The sequence below is a fragment of the Harpegnathos saltator genome, unplaced genomic scaffold, assembly GCF_003227715.2.
Source record: "Harpegnathos saltator strain DR-91 unplaced genomic scaffold, Hsal_v8.6 scaffold1, whole genome shotgun sequence".
NCBI classification, from domain to species: Eukaryota; Metazoa; Arthropoda; class Insecta; order Hymenoptera; family Formicidae; genus Harpegnathos; species Harpegnathos saltator.
The window spans coordinates 636825-653080 of record NW_020229872.1 but is presented as its reverse complement, the minus strand read 5'-3'; the positions used below and the strand labels follow the sequence as shown (position 1 = coordinate 653080).

General features: G+C 51.6%; 1 protein-coding gene across 1 annotated transcript in view; it reads right to left on the bottom strand.

The window, feature by feature from the left end:
- rhea (Talin_middle and talin-RS domain-containing protein rhea) overlaps positions 1 to 9967 on the bottom strand; it is a 50354-nt gene extending 40387 nt beyond the window's left edge. The window contains exon 1 of the mRNA XM_025301235.1: positions 9803 to 9967. The gene's annotated coding sequence lies outside the window, so the exon portion shown is untranslated. The remainder of the gene's footprint in view (positions 1 to 9802) is intronic.
- Positions 9968 to 16256: the final 6289 nt, after the last annotated feature.

Genomic DNA, 16256 nt, shown 5'->3' with positions numbered 1-16256 from the left:
ATTTGTAATCTGTGCGAGCATAAATATGTTTCGGTCGATTAGAGTGAATTTGTTCCTCCGTGACGGTACATCAATTGAATTTCGAGCGAAAATATTCCGAGTTGGGGAATTCATTCCGTGAATGAATGTATGAGTGGAAAGGTCACTTGATTTCGAGAGTGAGCCAGCTGTCACTCTCTCTACCTTTCGAGCAGGATTTCACTCGGAGAATTTTGGAGAGAAATTCGGAGAATGTGACTTTCAAATTATAACCTGATAAACTGAACCTGATCAATTGCAAAGAGTGCAGATGGATATCTGCAGCCATCTCAAGTGTTGCGCATTGTTTGTCCATTTATTCTCCGATTAATACTCTCTCTATCCTGCAACGCGCTCTTTCGCCTTGCAGCGATCGCGCAAAGACCACCGACGCCAAGTTCGCACGAAACAACCACCGAGTAACCCTATCCTTCGTACGAAACCGCGCGACACCGACAATATGGAACGTGCCCGGCACGTGTCGTCGGGAAAGGACAGAAAAAGAAATAGAAACTCCAGAAACGGTACCGTATTGGCAGAAAAATTCTCGCCGACTCCGCCGCACGTGAGAAACGCGAGCCGACGAGAGAGAGAGAGGGGGGGAGAGAGAGAGAGAGAGAGAGAGAGAGAGAGAGAGAGAGAGAGAGGAGAGAGAGAGAGAGAAAAAAAAAAAAAGAGAGAGAGAGAGGTGAGAGAATAGAAGAGAAAGGGGGGATGGCGCCTTGAAGATTTTCGCAAATTTCGGGCGCGTCGGTAGAGAACGCGAGAAAGGCAGCAAAGTCGGTGGCGATGGCGACGAAGACGGAAGGAGAGAGAGAGAGAGAAAGAGAGGAGAGGGGGGAGAGAGAGAGGGGGGAGAGAGAGAGGGGGAGAGAGAGAGAGAGAGTGAGAGAGTAAACGAGAGCGAGATCTCGATAGAGAGACGAACGAGCAAAGCTGGGAGGGAAAGGCAGAGGGAGTGAGAGGAACAGGCAAAGGGGGTGAGTGCTGGCGGCGTTATGGCGGGCGCCGAGGGTGGCGCCGCGACGCTTTGGCGCCTCCGACGCCGAGACGCTCCACTGATGCTGGCTGCATGTACCCACGCACACATCCGCATCCCTCTCGTTCCGATTTCTCGACCCTCCCCGCCCTCTCTCGCCCTCCGTCTCCCTCGGTCGGGCTTTCTTCCACCCACCCGCCGGCATACACGTATAATACACGTACGCGCAATGAGAGTTCGAGATTCTATTTCACACACGCGTACACGCCACCCCTATCTTCCGCCACCGTTGTCCTAAACCGCCGCGCCGTGCGTATACGGACATTCTATGCAAGGAGCGGCAGCGGGGGACGTGCGGACGATGTTAGGTGCGCAGCAGAAGCAGAACTGGAATCCGTCCTCGACTTCGGCGCGGAAAGCCGAGGTCACTCGTCTCCGGCTCGACTCCGAGGGTGTGGCATGTGTCAAGTAGGCCCGAATCGCCCCCGTTTGGGCCGTATTCCGATGGAATTTATCATGACGCGCGTGGGAGGATCGGGCGGGAGGACGGACTGTTGTTGACGTCTTGAGCGCCCCGAAAGGCGCGCTCTCTCGGTCGTTACTTCCTTAATTAAAAAATACGAAGCGGCGATGAGAGCTCGCTGGGGTCACGGAGGGACAGAGAAAGGGAGAAGCGGAGAAAGGAGGAAAGAGAGATTCGTAACTCTCGCGCTCGTTCAAAAGTTTGCTACCGGTACGGTTGTATCTCTTTTACGGAGATAGAAACACAGAAGGAAAGGAGAGAGAGAAAGAGAGAGAGAGGGGGGGGAAGGGCGAGGAAAGCATGAGAGAACCAATTTTTACGACTGTGCGAAACTATAAAGCAGTCAATGACCTGTCAATAGTCGTGACAGTGCCAACGTGCCGCGTGCGCCGTCGACCTTATAATTTCGCAACGGCGGAATCGTAGCGGCGATAATGCCGCTCGATTGCGGCCGCATACCGGGATTAGGCGGCGTTGCTGTGTGATTATATCTGCTCGGCAGATGTAGAGCGGGAACGAGATAGAAAGAGAGATAGATAGATAGATAGATAGATAGATAGATAGATAGATAGATAGAGAGAGAGAGAGAGAGAGAAGCGAGAGAGAAGCCTAGGATCGATGCCACACGATGATTGTTAATTAACGAACCCTCTATCATTCTCTCCCCCTGCGCTCTGCCTCTTCCTATCACTCCGTCGAAATTTCTTTACGCGATTATTAACGCCGCAGAGCCTCACTCTCGCTCTCAACTGTACTGTTCAGCCGCTCCGAAACTGGGAATCGAATTAATAGGTCGACCCAAGTCGGAAGCGACCTGCTGACCTCGCAAATAAAGTACGAGTCTCAAATCACAGGTGGAATCCAAGTGCTCGGAAGTATTCGTAAAAACGCGCATGAGATCGCGTTAACATCGATATCGTTGGTTTTTATTTCGACTTTCTGAATCGTCCACAAACACACCGTTTTAATCACCGTTTTCCTCCGCGAGTTTGTTTGCCCTCGAAATGCCTGCGAAGCGACGGACGTGCGTGTTTGATCGGCAGAAAAAATTAACAATCGCATCAATTATTATCGCGCGCTCGCTCGCCTCGCACGATATGCAAACAAGTGGGCGCGACTCGCACGCAGTCAGTCGTCGTCTCTTAAATTATGATACGCGTTATGAATATACGACGACAACGACGACGGCGACGACAACGACCACAGAATGGGTGCCGCGTATTACGAGGCGAGAGCGAGGACGTACACGCGCGCGCGCGCGCGAGAGAGAGAGAGAGAGAGAGAGAGAAAGAATGAGATAATAAGAACGAAACAGAAATCGAGATGCGGCTTGTTACGAATTTATTGTGCTACTCCTAATCCCGTCGTCCGGGAACTTCTCGCTTCGCGCAAATGTACTTTCTTAGTTACGCATATCTCGTCGTGTTAGTCCGTTGTTAACACTCCTCTTCCTCTCCCTCCTTCTCCCGCCGTCTACCTGTTCTTTTCCGCTGCCACCGCGGCGAATTATTACGCGACGATGAGATTCAAAATCGATCGAATTTTCGGGCGAAACGCGATATCGCGCGCTGGAACGATGTAACGAATGCGTAATAGACGCGAGTGAATCACGGAAGCCGGGTGTCGCTGTTGATGACGAAACGTGTTTTCTACCTTGGCTGAACTCCCACTTTCGTCTAGGCGGACAAGAGTCCGTCGCACGGACTCTCTTTTTTACTAAAAATGATCGAGACGTGACGATGACAAATACTTGTATATTTCAATACTTTCAAAAACGTCGAAGAATGTTCCGACGCGAATGTTCTGACTATGAGAATCCAGTCTTATACGAATATACCGCCTAGCTAGCTGAGTCATTTATTCGCGTAATTAGCGATGCGACATTTTGACCAGGCAACTTGTCGAAAAGAACTCGAAATGAGACGCCCTCGGCGTCAACTCTGTTGTATCCGCGCACGAGACCGGCGAGCTACGGACTAACGACGCAAATTGATACAAATACGCCGGTTTGAAGTTTTCAAAATGCAAACGTAGACGAAGAAAAGGAGAGAAAGACAGAGAGAGAGAGAGAGAGAGAGGAAGAGAGAGAGAGAGAGAGAGAGAGAGAGAGAGAGAGAGAGAGAGGGAGGGAAGGAAAGAGGAAAATTCGAGCAGAGCGTGTATAGTCGGGAGGATATACAGGAATATGAGTAGAGAATGAGTGTCCTTCAGACTTCCGCTCGTTATCTAACAAACGGTTCCGCGCACGATACACCATCGCCGGACAATGCGTAATAAAATATCTCGATCGTCGTAAAAATGGCACGAGAGACAACTAATAAAGCGCGCCAGTCGTAACGTATAATCCTGTAATGGGCTTGTTGCACACGTAGCTTATGCGAGCATCATAACGGCCATAAAACCAATGAATCGTCCCGCCGTGTCCCGCCTCGCGCATCGATTCGTGAAAAGATCCTCGTTTGCCGTAATGACTTAGCGCGCTCGCGGGACGAGGTTATCGCGGCGGTGAAAAAAGAAGAAAGGAACGAGGGAGGAGGCAGGAGATCCGAATTATGATGCAACACGGCGCTTCGCGCGAGGATTTATCGCCGAACGACGGGAATTATTTTTCCGTTCCGCATAATCCTCGCGGCCGCGGGATTCGTCGAATTCCGCGCGAATTATGCTCCAGATTCGAGAAACACAAACAGCGGCTCTCTCCCTCCCCTTCCATCTCTCTTTCTCTCTCGCCTCTTCCGTGACTTTCGAGGAGATCCATCTCCTTGAGGAAAGGGGAAGGATAATAAATAGATAGATGGATAAATAAGTAAACAAATTAAAAAACAGATCAATCAAGTCCGTTGTGCTTCACACGACGGGGAACAATTGCGTCAGGTCTCGCAACACAACAGCCAAGTGAAAAATCCGAACACGTATCCGGCGTCGATCCGCCGGTTGGATGTCTGGGGAACGTAGCGCCGTGCGCGAGTAATCGCGTCGGGGCACTCGATACTCCAAGTATCGAGTTGTTCCCACAACGACAGCCTCGTAATATCGTCCATGAGCGAGCGCGCGCGTGCGTAAAAGGGCAGATACGTGTGTCTCTCTCTCTCTCTCTCTTTCTCTCTCTCTCTCTCTCTCTCTCTCTCTTTCTTATCCCTTCGCTTGATCTCGGTAAAATCTCCTAATAAGTTCAGTAAATATCGGAATCACTGTTATTTTATGCCTGGCGCGCACGCGCGCGTCCATCCGAGCTGATGACACGATGGATGGAAGGTGTCTCGGGGAGAATGTAAGGATAATCCATTAGACGCACCGTAACCCGAAACTGCGCAAACAAGGGCGCTCTTGGATTAAATGTGACGGATGGACGCGGACGGGACTGGACTCGGACTCGCCGCTGAATGGACGACAGCGTCGTGATGAAGAGAGAAGAGAGAAGGAGGAAGGGGCAGAGAGAAAGAGAGCAAAGCAAGACGATTGTCGAAGGACAGGTGCGACGATAAGAGATAACGCAGCGGCTGCGCGTGAATTTACGCGATTGCGCGGGGCACGGCGAGAAATTCGAGCGTCGCGATTTAAAAGCTGAATTGGCGCGGCGGCGGCGGTGCCGCGGATCGGCGGATAAGCGGTTTACTACCAAGTCGCTCCGTGAATCTGAAGCTATTTGTCTCCCGGAGCTTCGTAACATTAGCGGTAAGGTGTTTGACTCGAATTACAGCGCGGTTTCCCGGACGACTCGCTCGCCGTCTACTTGCGACTCGGAGATCCGCTCGAGCTAGACGCAGAAGACCCACCCGTGCCGTGGTCGTGTTCCGGAGGAAAGTAAACGACATTTCTTAGCGATAACGCAAGTTGTTTCACTCGCGTGATTCCGGCACCTTCGCGGCAGGTGATAAGCGTCGTCTGTGTAATTGATATCAAAAGATTGATAGATCAATGATGTTATCAACAAGTGCCATTAATAATTACGGGGTAACGCCCGTTTTTCATGCCCGCGGACGCCCGCGACGAAAAATGCGGCTTGACACATCGGATTCTTATCATCTGGGAATTCAATAACGTCATTTAATAGCGTACGTGCTGCAAAAGTGTAACCTTAACGCGGGATAAATGATAGATGCTTTTCTATTAAAAAAAAAAAAAAAAAAAAAAAAAAAAAAAAAACTGAGAAGCAGCTTGATGCCTGTCGTAAAGCTTTTTCGTTTTCCGCCAATCCGTGCTACATCGAGCAAAGACAGGAAGCGTCGGTGAATGTGCGAGAAATTGCAACACGACACTCAGCGTATAATCATTAAGAAACTTTGTATGAAGCGTTTTAATTAGAAAATCGACGCCACTCCTCTCTCTCTCTCTCTCTCTCTCTCTCTCTCTCTCTCTCTCTCTCTCTCTCTCTCTCTCTCTCTCTCTCTCTCTCTAGTTGCTGGCGGTAAACTAAAAATTTTGCGTTTCGCAGCTAAATCTCAAGAAATAACAAAAGAGAAATGTCAAATAATAATTGTCAGATAAGATTTCCTACATCGGAAACGTCAAGTCCTGTGGAATAAAAATTTGATTCAAACAACAAAACAAGATCTCTGATCTCACTTGATGCTCACGTATAGATCTCACTTTCGTTATATCTCAAATAACAAATTTCAAGTCGAAATAGACGTTTTTCATCGATTCCCGTCAAAGTCACCTCGCAAACTATTCAACGTCGAACATCGAGAGTGTCGAGCCGAGCGTGTGTTATTCGACAGGCGAATAAAAAGGACAATCAAAGACTCGCCGTGGCCGTTCGGAGCTCGGAAAGAAATGTCTAATTTAGAAAGTCTTAGGTGTACGTGTGTTCGCGCGCGCACGTGTGCTCGGATTATCATCCGCACCCGTCGGTGCGCGTACACGGTCGCGTACGCGGCCTTCAGGTTCGCCGTTATCAACGCGCGCCTGCTCCGGAGTGCAGCATCCGCGTGGTGGCACATGCATAATCTTTCTCACGACGGCGATGACGCCACGCGTCCGCGCGCGATTATGCGTCATCGTCGCGAGAGCGTCGTGTGTCGGAACACGGTGCAAGTCGGTCCCCGGCTTCTTCGCGGCCCATTACGATCCCTCAGGGTAAAAACACGCATGCACGCACGCTGAAGGCGCGCGCATGTGGACTAGTCGCGTACACGCGTGCACGTGGAGGCCGTGCTACTAATTTTGAATCGCCCGACGCGACTGCGTGCGCGCGCGCGCGCGACACGCACCGGACGTATACGCTATTTATACACCGCTCGTATATACCGGAACTTACACTTTCCGTTTTCGCTTTCGGGCTTTGTTCGTAAACGGCAACGCGTAATCCGAGCGTCGCGCGAGAGACATATTTTTCTCATCCTCCCGTCTCTCCGACCGCGCCCGGCCGACATCTTCGGCAAACCGACGAGAATTAGCGTCTCTTTTTTAACGAGATAAGAGAGAACGTGACGCGCGTAAGAGAGGCGCAGAGCGTCACGAGTTGCGACGACGAACGTTCATTTTCCACGCGGGTTTTCCGAACCCGGGTTACGATCTCGAATTTCTGTCGATCAAGATCGGAAGTTCGAGGTCGAGACGTTTCGATGAGTCTCCGCTTGTGAATAATTCCGAGGCGGAACTTTTCGCGCACATTCCGAGCTCTTGGAGTGTAATTAAGATTGAATCGTGATAGAGTCTCTCCCTCCCTGTCTCTCCTCGTTCGGTGTGCGAATAAAAAAACATAATGATAACATAATTTCAACAGCTCACGGAAGAGCTTTGAGTAAATCTCGAAGGTTTGCGCACCGGGAGCGGAGAGTCCCAAGTTCACTCCAAGTATCTTCATCGGTAACTTGGACTCACAAAAAGGGAAGGGAAAAAATCTCGACTCACAAAGGGGAATATTTCGCACGCAATTTATGCAACGCAAAGTTTCGGTGCAGCTTTGCGCGAGTTGATGGGAAAACTTGCCACTGTCGCGCTCGCGTATTAGCATATTTCGATGGATCGTGTAGCTTCATGCGTCTACTATTTCTAGACGAGCGACACGTGCGTCGTCTGTTTGTCGTATGTCTCGTTAACAAACGCCGGAACCTGCGGTGTGCAACGCTACACATGTTTAATAATTGCACATCCTAATCTATATGCGGCGTATCGCACGTGATTATATTCCTCGGTCGCGCATCGGTTTCTCCGGTGACAACGGCGAACCGCCGGAGGGACGACGTTTGTTCCTGCCGAAGATGATCGAGTCTTTCGCGAAATTTATATTCATTTCCGCATAGATCTCTCGCGTCTCCGTTCCCGTTCCGCGATATTAATCGGGATTGAAATCATTTCCATCCGTCGATTGTAATTTTAAATCCTCTTAATATGGGAGTGTTATCACTTCTCCCTCCCTCCCTCCCTCTCTCTCTCTCTCTCTCTCTCTCTCTCTTTCTCTCTCTCTCTCTCTCTGTCTTGTTTCTCTGCGTATCCTTATACTCAGAACTTTGCCCAGGATAACACTCCATCGCTGTGTTATCACTTCTCCCCCTCCTCTCTCTCTCTCTCTCTCTCTCTCTCTCTCTCTCTTTCTTGTTTCTCTGCGTATCCTTATACCCAGAACTTTGCCCAGGATAACGCTCCATCGCCGCGATCGAGCGAATTTATTAGGGTTCCGATTGCAGATTGCCGGTATAATTTGAATTAGTCTTATTTCCAGCGCCATTAAGACACGAAAACGCGCTCGGTATATCGACGGGGAGTGATGTTTGGATAATTGAGTGTTCGAATGTCGCGCGCGCGATGAATCCGTAAATTGGGGCTCGCGACGACTGCTATGATTCTGATTAACCTCGCTCCCAATTATACTGTGCCGCGGGACAGGGTGCAATGCAAATGTATAATTACTTGATTCATCACTGTCCTCGCGATAAAAGTGCTAGAATCTATCCCTAACGAGATTACGAGCACAAAGCACGAGTGTGTCACGTTACGGTTACGATTACGCACGCTTCGATTCGTAAGAGACCGTCTCACCGCCGAGACACTCCGCGGGCGGTTACGTTGAAACATGATTCACCGGTAATTGGCGAATTAGTCAAACCTTTGGAAATGGACGTTGTATATCGAGTAGCGAATCTTCGAGAGAGATAGATATCGAACGACCTTACAGAGATCTTGCTGTTGACACCCCGATGACAGTGAAATGTTTGTCCTTCCCAGAAATACGGGACGTTGTGTGTCTGTTAACATTGTGTAACTGTCTCGAGTGAAGAAACAAGAGAAAAAGAGAGAGAGAGAGAGAGAGAGAGAGAGAGAGAGAGAGAGAGAGAGAGAGAGAGAGAGAGAGAGAGAGAGAGAGAGAGAGAGAGAGAGAGAGAGAGAGAAACACAGACGGAGATTCAGTGAAATCAGGCGTATCTGTTATAAGCAACTCGACGAGTCAACAGCATTGAGACGCGACCTCAATGTCACGCATCGCGCGTTACGCGTAGGCAAGCGGCTAGGTAGGAAAACAATTTCGACGGGAAGAGATCTGACATCGCGATGTCCGCCTCCAGCAGCAGCAGCAGCAGCAGCAGCAGCAGCAGCAGCAGCAGCAGCGGCGGCGGCGGCGGCGGCAGCGGCGTCGGCGACGGTGGCGGCGGCAGCACGACGTCGACGGGACGTCGAGTTTCCCTATTTAACCTCTCGCACAGTCTGCCTATTGATTTTCCAGGGGCCTATTGTTTTGGCACGCCGCGCATTTAACCAAACGAAAACCGCCGGAGCGGATATCAATAAGAAGGCAGCCCCGTGCTCCGCAACACGTCCCACACAGACAGACACGCACGCACGCATACACGCGCACGTACGCACACGCATACACGTACGCGCGCGCGTACGCACACATGGAGGCGAATCGCCGTGATCGCCGCGCGAATTGTTAATCCGCGACCTGTCAATCGGTCCTCTGTTTGTGAATCATCTCTATTTCGGGAGACACCCGTTGCATATAGCCCAACCCCCGCGCGCGCGCACGGCTTTTGAGGTTAGCTTCGCTCTCGCAAGTCCCGACGGCGACGGCGGCAGCGAAACGTCAGGGGACGACGCGCAGGTCGCGGCGAGGAAACACGGGGACACGCTGGCGACGGAGGAGACCTGGCGAAAGACGGAGAGACGAAGGAAATCGCGCCGCTGTGCGAGCGGAGCGCGCGAGAGAACGAGAGTCGGGAACCGTGGCACACAACACGCCCATCCGTCCGGAGAAATCCGGCGGAAAAATCAATATCGCTGGCCGCGCGTTTTAATCGCACGCTGGCGAATTCGGCGCCGGCCGCGCGTCGGCTACTCACCGCAAGGAATATCCATAGATGCGCGCGGAGCCGTTCGCCCGTCGCACGGAATCAATTTATCACTTCGGCCCAACACTGCCACTACGTCCGACACACTCTTGCGACTCCGTCGTTCCCGGTTCCGCCTGATTCCACCGTTCCTGTCGTCCAGCCGCGACGACGACGACGACGACGATGACGACGACGACGACGACGACGACGACGACGACGACAACGACGGCGGCGGCGGCGGCGGCGGCGGCGGCGATGACGACGACGACGACGACGACGACGGCGACGACGACGACGACGGCGGCGGTGACGACGGCGATGACGGCCGCCGCGCGCGCGGCAGGGCCGAACCGTGCGTGGGAACTCGATGGCGCCGCAGCTCGCTTCTCGCTCCAGCTCTCGTTAATCTAATTAAGAGTCTCGCTCTCCGATTCGATTATACGCCACTGTGAAATCCGACTTTTTCGCGCCGGGGAGATGAAGCGGGTAAATAGCCGCGGCGGCAGGACACGCTCGCTGCGACTTTCATGTACCTTCATAGCCGTCGCGGCGGCTGGAAAAGTCGGCGAGAAGGAGATTAAGAGAGAGGCGGAGAGGCGGATTCCGGTGACCCTCGGTATTTATGTATAATTTGGGGATACATTAAGATGTGAAAGATTGATAGCGCTGCAAAAATGAGAGCGCGGAATGGGCGCTCTCGATATCGGCGCGAAATGAAATATTTAATAAATTAGAGACAGTCTCGGTCGGTCTCGCCCGCTCGCTTCGCTCCGACCTTTATGCACCGATTTGGTTTATCATATATTTAATTTTGTTCAATTTCATTGTCGATACGTACACGTGCAGCAGAAATCAAACATACACGAATGAAAGCTACATTTGATTTATTGCGAAAAGATATTTGTCTGTATTCTTTTAATTGTATTCTTGCCGAACAATTGAGTGCGCTGCGCTGCGCTGCACATGCACGACGCGCGACGCTTCATCGAAAGGATCGTCTACATTCATCGGATGAAACAAACGTGAACAGGCTATTTAATTGCTCCCGATTAGCCTCGTCGTCCAACGTCCAACTTCCGCGAGACGATTCCCTTGTGTTCCTTTGTGTGGCGCTGAATGCACGTATATCCAATTCCGTTTCTAATGTCGAATTCCCATGGCCGTCTCACGTCAAATGTTATACACTCGGCCGTTCGCCGCGAGCGCGCGACAGTCAGGCGCGTGGCGTCGAGCGCAGCGCGTACGTACCTGCGCTGATGCAAATAACTGATCTAAACAAACGCGCGAGTCCCTCTAAAAATACCGTCTCTAAAATCCATAACCACGGAAAGCGGGACCGTGCTAAATATATAAGGCATCCGAATGAATCCGAGTGCAAGAGCCCCATGGCGTTCGACAATCGCTCCCCCTCCGTCATCGCGCCATCGTAAAAATAACGATTACGCCACGACGTTTTACGGTATCGGCGGAGCGGCTGTCCTCGTAACTTCGCGGTGAATTCCGCGGGGGAGTTTTCCTCGCGAAAAAGTGTCGCGTTCACCGGCAACTGAAATATCAATTTTTACTCTCCCTTGCCTCACCCCCTCTCCTCACCTTCTCCCTCAGTTAATAAATGAGACATCTACCGTTGCGGAAACGCAATGCGTTTCTGCGTTATTATGATAGGACCGAGACGTCTGCGAGTGAAAACATCGGGTCTCCGTTCTAAGATACGATGCGACGGATTCCGGCGCGGGACGCGCGAAAGGTTAAAAGACACTCGAAATTCCCAACGAATCGGCATCTCGCGAGCGGCGCGAGAGAGCGAGAGACCGCACCAAATTTGGTCATGCCACTCTCCTTCCACGGGGGCTTTCGTTAGTACGCGCTGCGTAATCGCGCAATACGCGCGCGCGCGGTTACTACACACACACACGCACACGTGTAGTACTCTTATCGCGCGCGCAGCGCGTACGTACCTGCGCTGATGCAAATAACTGATCTAAACAAACGCGCGAGTCCCTCTAAAAATACCGTCTCTAAAATCCATAACAACACGGCGCGATAATATATTCGGGCGCGATTTTCTTTTGGCCGCGCTTTCGAACGGCGAACACGGACGAGTTTTACGGTCGGCGCGCCGCAGCGCGCTTCACAAGCCGAGAAATTAAATCTCTCCTGGAAGATTTATTTACGCGCGCCGCGGCCGGCGCGCGCGGTCCCGCGACGCCAGCGGGAAGTTTCCGTGCGTTAAATAATTCGGCGAATGTTAAATTCAGCAGCGCTGCGGTTGCGCTCGGCGGGAGAGATTCTTATCGATGCGGTTACGAGCATCGGCAGACCATTCCCCATTTTTGTCCGGAACGCCCGACACTTCTGCGCGTTAATTCTTCGTGCTTGCTCGTTTCGTCCGATCTTAGCATCACCCGCGACGGGCTAATCTCTCGATTAGCCGATTTCGACAGTCTGACGAGTTTTTATCGATGATACATCAACGCGATACGTCAGTGACCGGACTTTTGACCGCGCTCAGGAATTAACGTAGCAATTAACGCCGCTCGATAATTGTTGCGCGATGATAATTGTTCTCCGAGTTATTACGCAAACGAGCGACAGACAAGCGTTATCAGCTGCGAATTATCTCGAGGAAGTGGCTGTGCATATCCTCCTCATTTCGCGGACAGAAAACCTTCGTCCGTCATTGCTTGTGCGTATCGCGAGTATAATGATAATGAGAGCTTGTGTCATTTTCACGTAGGCGTATTTTTCGTAGCTTCCGTGCTGTGAGACGGAGCAATCGCGACTCGCAACACGGAAATAAGCTGTGGTCAGCCACACAACGACATGCCGAAACGTGAAGTCTAGAGGGCAAGCAACATCGAAAGCGCAGAGACTTCTCACACTTCTCGCATCGAGAACACTCTTCATCTCGGCATCGGCTCGCGTCGAGAAACCGAGTCATCCCAATCGACCCGCAGTCCATCGGAAGATGCAAAGAAGGCTGGCGCGGCGTTGTTTTCTCATTAACGTCCGCGTCTTTAATTTGTCCCCCTTTTCTCGCGGAGGAAAGCGCGCATCGGACGCTCGCGGAAAATGCGAAGCGAGTGTGCGGAACGTCGTCGAAGACGCGTAGAGTCGCGCAAAAGTTCGCACAATGCCGGCGCGACGAACGGTGCACGCCACGCCGTCTTTCTTTGTCATCGGGGAAGAGCTGCTGGCGGCTAAAAAAGGAGAGAAGAATGCAACGGCGACTATAACAGTCGTTACGTTACTCGGGCCGCCCACGGCCGCGTAATTCGCTCGTTCGCGCATTCCGCGCGTGTTTGCCGCGTGTCGGCGTCAAAACAAGGTTGACCCCACGTGTCGTTTCCCTCTCGCGTGGGCTGCCCCTCCCCGCTGCACCTGTTTACGGGAGTGTTACCGAGGATGCAGCGATATCTGTCGGATGCGTCTTGTTGCCGGAGGGGGATTAATTCTCAATAAACAACGCCTTGCGTCCGGATACAGCCGAGCGGAGAAGAGTGTGAGCTATTCATGCGCGAAGGGAGGGAAACAACGACGTCGTGTTCGCGTCGTACTTCGATGAACGACTCTTACTCGGTTCTTGTTGGTCACGGTGAAATCTCGCGTGACCTCACGTGGATTCTTACGATTCTTTGGATCCGACACGACCATTGCGCGATCGGCGCACGCTCGACGAATGTGTACTTTCGTCGAGCCGATGAGATACGCTTGGAGCGAGTCATTGATAACGTAGCGGGCAACTGCAGCTCGCGAATCCTCCGCGAATCAACGGCAGGAATTTCCTTCGAGTGAAATAGGACGAGAGAGCGCGCGCAACCCCCGCATAACGAAGCGTGACACACATATCTGTATACGGACTCTGCGATAAATTTCCTTTTGCCGCGCTCTGCCGTGGTCTCGGTGCCAGGCGGACGCCGATGGAGACGAGGCTGGACGATTGCCAGTCTCGCGTTTCGTAATCCAATTCCCCCGTCCGTTTATGGCTTTTACCGTACGAGGCGAAGACTTCCCGACGCCGCGCCCCACGTGTAACCACGTGCTACTTTACCGACCAACTTTTACCGTTGCTGCTCCCCACGTGGTGGGGACACCTACACGCCGGTGTAAGAAGTAGGACTGACGTTCGTCCAAAATTATGGAAATCATGGAGAGACTTTTGCGAGAGCCATTTTCCGTCTTTTATTTATTTCCGACGATTCGTCTACTTCGGCAGAAGGAACGTGTGTGTGTGTGGTGTTCGTTCTAGTGACTATTTCTTATTCAAACTAACCGGACCAACTAGACTTTTCTCCAAGGAGGAATGTTCTCGAGCAGCCACAATTCTCTGATCGTTCTCCCTTCATTCGCACGAACTCTCTTCATTTGAAACTGCTTTACAGATCGGCCGCTGGAATGATTCCGTTATCTTCGCGAATTTCCCTCCACCGCCCTGTATATCGTTCTCTCGTGTAACAAAACACCCGAAGCTTAGACACCAGAACGATTGAATCCGTTTGTTTTTCTTCGTTTAAGTAACAAAGCCGGGCGATAATTCATCCCCCACGAGATGAAAATAACTCTTCGAGAGGAGACAACATCAAATCCACTCGGCCGGCGATAAAATTTCCCGGGGAGACAATGGGGAAAAGTTTCTATGGCACTTGGTACACGTTATATCACGGCGATAGCACGCAATACGAATGGCGAATAGGATAAGGGGAACGATAGACTCATCTAAGAAGGAACATCGAGACTATCGCCCGACTATCTGCTTTCATATTTATTGCCATTCTCGCGAGGAGAAGCGGAGTGTCTCTGAAACTGCGCACGTTCCCGGAGAGAGTAAACGATTACAAGAAACCGACGGGAAAACCACCACCGCGTAAATTCCGGCTGACGCGTTGAGGCTGAAGTAAAAATAATTTACAGTGTGTGTCCGTTAAAGCTCAAGGAAATATATTTGGATTCCTCCGGGTGTGTGTCTCTAAATAGCAGTCGATTGAATCGTCACGAAATAATAGAGCTTTTGGCGTTACGTAAAATTCTCAGTTCCACATAATCCCAACATCGTTCCGGATTATCTCGCAGTAAGAGAAGACAAAGAAAAGCCATCAATTCATTCGATTCTCCCCCCGAGCGTCAGACGCCAGATTAGCTTATTGGGCCAAAAGTTTATTCCGTTCTACGAGGTGAAACAGTCCGCTGTCGCCGTCGGCGCCGCCGTCGTCGTCGTCGTCGTCGTCGTCGTCGTCGTCATCACTATTACTAATAACTTCCGAACATAATAATCGATAGCGCACGAGTAACGATGATCGTTTCGCGAGGAAATAAAATTCAACGACTTCCCCCCCCCCTCCTGTCCGCTCGTATCGACGGAAGTTGCGTCTCGTTCACTATTAAGACGACAGTATTACCTTCGTAAAGAAGCAGCCGAGAGAGGGGAGGAGAAGAAAAAACGTCCGCGAAGAAAGCGAGAAGAAAAGAGGAAGACTGACAGACAGACAGACAGATAGATAGATAGACGCGAAGAGGAGAGCACGGAGGTCGAGAGCGAGGAGGAGACGAGATTTTATGGGGGTTCCCTGGGTGGTTGCGCTCCGGCGGTAGCCATAAAAAAACTAGGCGCCCGCGGACCGGGATGCGACGGGATAGGGTATGTTTTGCCAAAAGCTGGGAAGCGTCGCGACGGCGCCAGGGGGTCTGGAGCCAATGTCCCAGGCTGTCTCCTCTCTCCCTTTCTCCGTTTCCCTCGCTCTCCCAGTCGCTGTCAATTCCGGGCGACTTCCATCCCCGGAAAACTCGCCCCCGAAAACTGTTCCGCCATGAGCGTTCCAACGGCGACCGCGCCAACGTCGCCGTCGCATCGCCGTCCTCGTGCACCGATTACGTCGCACGCGATTTAGCGAAAGAACCGCGGCTCTCCCTCTCTTTCTCTCTCTCTCTTTCTTTTTATTTCAACACGAACAGGGTTAGATTAGCCCTCGATCTTCCGCTTTCGAGGAAAGTCGTAGAGCTGATCGCGTCGATTTAGCTCGGCCATGGTCGACGCACAGAGCGACAACGGTGTAAATCATCGTCGAAAGTTCCGGCCGATTCCGTAAAATTGAGACGCGAGTGCGAGTTGTTTTACGCGGTTTTACGCGGAGAGAGCGCGTCCGAGGGCGAAGCGCCACCCAGGGATCGTCCTATTCGTCGGAGATGATTTATGGTCGAGCTGACGTCAACTCGTGGAGATAAATCCCGGAATAAATTCATTTCTGTGAGAGGTTTCGATCGTCCGTAGCTGTGTCTCGATATGGCGTCTATTCCTCGAGATAAAGAGAAAGACGAGCTTCGCGACCGCGAATGGACGAGAAGCAAATATTATGGTTGCAAGAGACGCCCACGCTGAGCGCAAAGGGGCGAGACTTACTTCCAAAGATACAATTATTCACAATTCCGACCGTATCCGCTTCATAAAGTACAAACTTCTTCCGAAATG